The 6056-nt window shown below is 39.9% G+C and overlaps 1 pseudogene; it reads right to left on the minus strand.

Annotated features, from left to right (window-relative positions):
• Nucleotides 1-5227: 5227 nt before the first annotated feature.
• Nucleotides 5228-5844, minus strand: LOC109676831 (mitotic spindle assembly checkpoint protein MAD2A pseudogene; annotated as a pseudogene).
• Between the last annotated feature and the right edge of the window lie 212 nt (nucleotides 5845-6056).

The following is a 6056-nucleotide window of genomic DNA, read 5'->3' on the forward strand; positions in this document are numbered from 1 at the left end:
CTTATGATTAAATCCTCTATTTCAGGTATAAAGAGAAGACAAGGCCCTGTTAGTTGGGCTGCCAGATCTAGCCTAAATATTTCCTGAAAGCTTCCTGGAACCTATTCTTTTCATTGGCACAAAATATTTATACATATTTTTAGAGTATAGTATGATGTTTTAACTCAAGTATACACTGGGTAATGGTTAAATCAGGGAAATTATCATATCTATCACCTTCAGCTTTCATCATTTCTTTATGGTGAGCACATTCAAAATCCTCTCACCTATTTTGAGATACACAATGTATTATTACTAAACCAGACTCCTATTAATTCATCTTTATTTTGTTTGCAATTTTTGATCCTTATTCAACCTTTCCTGTGGAAAAGGCTTCTATTATGGCCTGTATTTTTCTTGCCTCTCAGGTCATTATTAAGTCATGCAGAGCTGAGTTATTTAAATTCTCCCTGTCTTTCCCACCCTGTGCTTTTAATCATTTCCCCCATTTGAATGAACTAGTTGGGACTGGTTTGATAGTCCAGAATAGTAAATATCAAATAAAATGTCAAATTCTGAAGATTTTTGCTGGGGTTTAAAAAATGTTTAATTATAGCCCATAACTTGGCACTTATAGACCATGATTTAACTTCAGCTTCTATATATCAGTCTTTCAATCTGGCAATTTTATAATGTGATTGTTCTTAAGGAATTCTGAAGAAGAAATGACTCAGGAGGGCACAGGAAGGAGCAGAAGGAAGTGAAGCACAATGAATTGGATGGTGACGGTCATGCAGAAGAGGGATGTGTGAGAAAGAAGGATCCAATGGCATGAACTGGAATGAAAGAGAGCTTTTTTAAGAAGGAATAATCTTGAGCTCAGCATTTTGTCTTGTAGATTTCAAGGTTTATCAGCTGACCATTGAACTCTCAGTGTTATTATTTCCTTATATTCCTGAAGTACTTCTTAACTGTATTAATTTTAACATTTAAAAAGCTTTTTCAAATGGATATTATTATCCTGAAGCCAAAATATGTTTGCCATTTACTAAGGGGCATGCAGCAAGGTAAGGGTGCTATTCAACTTCAGGTAGGAACAGTTCTTCTTAAGGAGAGGAGAAAGAAAGGGACCTGAGATCATGAAGTCAACTACCAGATTAATGATTAACTCCAGATCACATATGTTATAGCTTGATCTGGAATGGCCCCCAGTGGCCCAAGTGTTAAAGGCTTAGTCCCCAGTACAGTGTTATAAGGAGGTAGTAGAACTTGAAAAAGGTGGCCCTAATTGGAGGTCCTCAGATCATTGGGGTCAAACCCTTGAAAGCAGAAGTCCCTCCTTTTTCCTCTTCCTCTCTTTTATTTATGGCCATGAGGGAAGCAGTTTTGTTCCACCACACACTCCCACCCTGATGTGCTGCTCCCCAACACACTAGAGACTTAAAAAGCAATGTGTCCACTTGATCATGGACTGGAAAAACTGTGTGGCAAAGTCAATGTTATCTCTTTATAAACTGACTTGTCTCAAGCATTTCTCATGAAGATGAAAAACCAACTAACACAATGTACTAAACAAACCCACTCCCAGCTGACTTGACAGAATCTTTATGAAGACTCTGAGGGGACCCAACACAAAGTTTGACCAATCACCATTTAACATGAACTGGCCACCAGCCTAACAGACCTCCACTGTTAGTCTTCAAGATTATTTTGGATGAGAGATGTATTTGACTTTCACCTACACCATTCTCTGTGGAGCACTTCCTTGTGCATTCAAAAAACACAAGACAATCCAGGAAATTACAAAAACACACTGGACATTGTACAAATAGTCAAACAGTTGTACAGGTGAAGTAACCAGCAGAAAAGTCAGCAGATTGACAAACCCATGCCTCTAAAGATTTTACACATGCGCATAAGTCTGACTTTTGAAAACAAATTGTGTGCCTACAAACCAACAGATCTAGTTGCTTTATGTAATATTATGTCTAATGAACTTAAATAAATTCTAAGATACAAATCATAGAATATCAAAATAAATGCACAGTGAAAGTTCACTCTCACAGGGAGAGAGGGCCCAAACAATGTATGCACATATGAATAAATGAATAAATAAACCCCCCAAAAATTTAAAAAACACAAAGTTCACTCTTACAGACTCATGGGTGACAAAAGATGACAAAACAAATTCAATAAAAAGAATTCAATGAAATAAGTTATCACTGAGACAGACTTACTTTGCAGCAAATACAAAGGGCAAATAAAATTTAAGGCTCAAGTGGCCCAATTAAAATGTCTATTAGCCCAATGAACACATAGAATGTTTCCATTTGAGGGTCTTCACAATGATGTTGGTGAAATCTATCAAGGGATGTCAAAGGATAAGACCATCAGTTGAAACCTGACACTAAAATGATGAGTTTATCACCTATGTAAGAGAGCGTTGTGCTGATTATAGCAAACTTTACTGCACAAAGAGACCAGTAAGATTCCATAGAGCTGAAATAGCTTCTAATTTTCTGCAGAGTTCTGGGGAAGGGATAGGATTAGGAAGATATCAGTCTCTGAAATGTGTTTTGTGCTGATTCCAGGTGCTGGAAAGGATTGGTGATGGTTTAGACGCATGCTCACTGGAGCAAGTCCACTGCCAGTTGACTGACTCCCAAAGGATGTGCTTGTCACTGATAGGTCAGCTTTCAGAGATATGGTCACTGAAGCAAGTTATGGATTGATTTAAAGCCAGTTCTGGTGTTGCTGGATGCCATGACCATGAGGCTGCCAGTATCTTCTTGAGACTGTGGGGACTTGTCATTCTCTATCTCTTGATTTAGACAAAGAACTGGAGAGGAAATAATACTTCTACCTCCAAATAAATGACACCTGTCTCTCGCCCTTGCCTCTGTGACTAGCCACTGTGTTCAAAGGAAATGAAACAGGCTAGGCTGGGCTTGCTTCCCACAGATCCACATTGCTTGTTTTATTGCTTCCTGTGATCTTGGGTGATCGCAGATGGGTTAATAACTTCAGTTGGCCTTTGACAACTGCCCAGGTGCCACTGGTGATAACATAGGTAGCTTTTGTTTTCCAGATTAGTTCTTTGTTTTCCTTTTTCAAAGGAGAAATTGTTTTACTTTCCCAGTCCTCTTGGACTTCACTGCTCTTCTTGGCTTCTATGTGGTGGTTAGTGCCTCTGAAGTTTGGGGCCAAATCAATGCATACACATAAGACAAATACTCTCAAATGAATATGCCCAACTTTTCAAAACAGGGTCTTGCTAGGTAGGAGACAGGACACACTAAGGCAAAACAACTCAAAATACACTGCTATGTTTTCAATGCCAGAGGAGTTACATAGGAGTTCAGAGGTAAAGGCAGTGTTGTGTCCCGGGTGATCCAAAAAGGCATCACAGAGAAGGGAAATTCCAAATCTCCACTGGTATCTCAAAAAGCAGAGAGGAAGAAGTGTTAAAGGTGGACAACATGCCAGACATGTTGGCTCATGCCTATAATCCCAGTTACTCAGGAAGCAGAGATTGCGAGGATCACAATTCAAAATGCTAGTGAAAGGCTAATGACCCCCTCCCCAATCTCAACCAAACGAGCCAGGTCTGGTGGTATGTGTCTGTCATACCAGCTATGCAGGAGGCCAGAGGATAGAGGATCAGGGCCTGAGGCCAACCCTGGGCAAAAAACAAGACCCTATCTGAAAAATAACCTAAAGCAAAAAGTGTAAGGGTGTGACTCAAGTGGTAGAGTGCTTGCAAGTACAAGACCCTGAGTTCAAATCCCAGTGCTGCCACAAACTGGAAAAAAAGTGGACAAGAGAACATGCTACCAAGTCAAGCTAGGAATTTTTATATTTAAATATAATGAGGACAGATTCCAAGATGGCACCTAGAGGGAGGCAGCAGAAAGCATGCCTCCTAAAATAAGACCTTGGAGAGACACTGGAGTTACACCTTACAGGAAGAAGAGACAAAACTCTGGCTCTGCCACACCCCCAGCCCACACGTAGCATCCCCACTCCATGTGTGCTTGGAAAGGGGAAAGCTTGTAGCAGTGGCAGTCTTGCCCAGGAGAACTCTGAGTAAACAAAGCCTGTGGGGCCAGGTGAGTGCTAAGCTCACTCCTGAGATCTGCATAAACAACGCCTCCAGCAACAGCAGGCTGACACAGTGGGCAGGTGAGCTGCAGCCTCAGATAGCCATTCACAGAACTGTCTCCAGACTCTTTTTTTTTTCCTCTCTCCCTACCTTTGATGCGACAACAACCAAACTACACCTCCATGCTGAAAAACTTACTGAAACTGTATTGCATTTGAACTTGGGACACTTTGTGGTGTTTTTTTTTTTTGTTTGGTTTGGTTTGGTTTAGTTTGGTTTTGGCTTGTTTTTTTTTTTCCCCTTTGATGAGCCAATGACAGAACTACTTCTGAGACACCATCTCCAGGATTGGAAGCTGAGGGACTAAGACCAAAATTATTAAGAATGAAACTTCCACTACATGTTTTTATTTTTACCAACAATTTTTATTATAACCATAGTAAACACAACTTAAACTATAATTTCATATATTTAATAAAAATGAACAGGAAATTTATTACTTACAAGTTAAACCAGAAATTACTTTTCCAAATATTCTAAGTAAATATTTGCTTAATAAACAGTTCTAATTATTAGAAAAATTATGTTTCACAGTGGCTCACTAATTCACATCCATTTATTACTGAGACAATGTAGACAAGGTATAGGATCAAACTCTGTCTTTGGGTTTCTCCCTTTCATAGGTCAGAGTCATCTGACAACAGACAGCTGAGGGAAACATAAATACAAGCCACCCAATAACACATGCTCAAATTTTGCAAAGCACATTAAGAAAAACACTTTTTCTAGCCATTCAATTGCTAGATGTATATGAAAGGTAAGGAGAAATGGTGAGAAAACTTGCTTTTGATGAACTTGTTGGGAAATCAAGAGGGTGAGCTTCCTTATTTAACAACAAAAGTAAGAGAACACGTAAATCTCAAGAAGCACAGCAGTTCACAGGACCACTGACTCTCCAATTCTACTTCTACACTATTGGAAGAGAATTACATGGAATATTTATGTAAAGTACCAAGCAAAAAATAGGCCATGTTTTCCCGTTGGTGTATTTATATTTCTATATGCAGAAATCCCAGTGCTTTTTCAATAAGAGGATCCTGAAGAACAGGTGTGGTTTAGTCCTTTCTGGATGCTTGTTTCAGACCTTCAGTCATTGACAGGAATTTTGTAGGCCACCATGCTATTCACTTTGTGGATTGTGGTAGTAAATGAACGAAGATGAACTTCCTCAGAATTGGTAATGAACTGTGGTCCAGACTCTTCCCATCTTTCAGGTACAACTAAATCTTTGTCTGTATAAATCAGTAGATCAAAAGAACAAGAAACTTCTAACAATGGCAGAAATGTAACTGTAGCTGTGATCTGTCTGATCACTAAACGGATTTTATCCTGGATAGCTTTCTGGGACTTTTCTCTGGGAGTGCTTTCTTCTTTTGCAGTCTTGTCACACTCAATATCAAATTGCCATCAGTCAAGGACCTCACCACTTTCACTCTCTGAGATAACTACCACCAGTTTCTGAACAGAACACTTGTACAGCCAATCTTTCAGTTGTTCCACCAATTATTGAGATATTTTATGAGCTCTGGATCAATAGTGACAAGCAAGGTGAGCCCGTATTTCTGCACTCAACTAAAGGTTTTAGATGGGTATATTCCACGCTGATATAAAATGCTGTTGATGCCAAATGAGAAGAACTCGGCCACGATCTCGGCACTGCCATGCAGGGTGATTCCTTCCTCCCGAAAAAGCTGCAGTGCCATGGCGAGGTCTGCTCACGATAGTGGGGCTTGCTGTGGGCAGACTGCTCCAGCAGCCACTTCTACAGCAGTTCCCCACCACTCGTTTCAAAAAATAACTAAACAGCATGCCTCCGGGCACTCTGCGCAAGCGCAGCGTGCCTCCAAGCCCCACCCCACCAAGAATGAAACTTTATTGTATTTGAAATTGAAGATTTTTTTTAATCCTATCTCTG

This window comes from Castor canadensis, chromosome 7 (assembly GCF_047511655.1).
Source record: "Castor canadensis chromosome 7, mCasCan1.hap1v2, whole genome shotgun sequence".
Classification (NCBI taxonomy): Eukaryota; Metazoa; Chordata; class Mammalia; order Rodentia; family Castoridae; genus Castor; species Castor canadensis.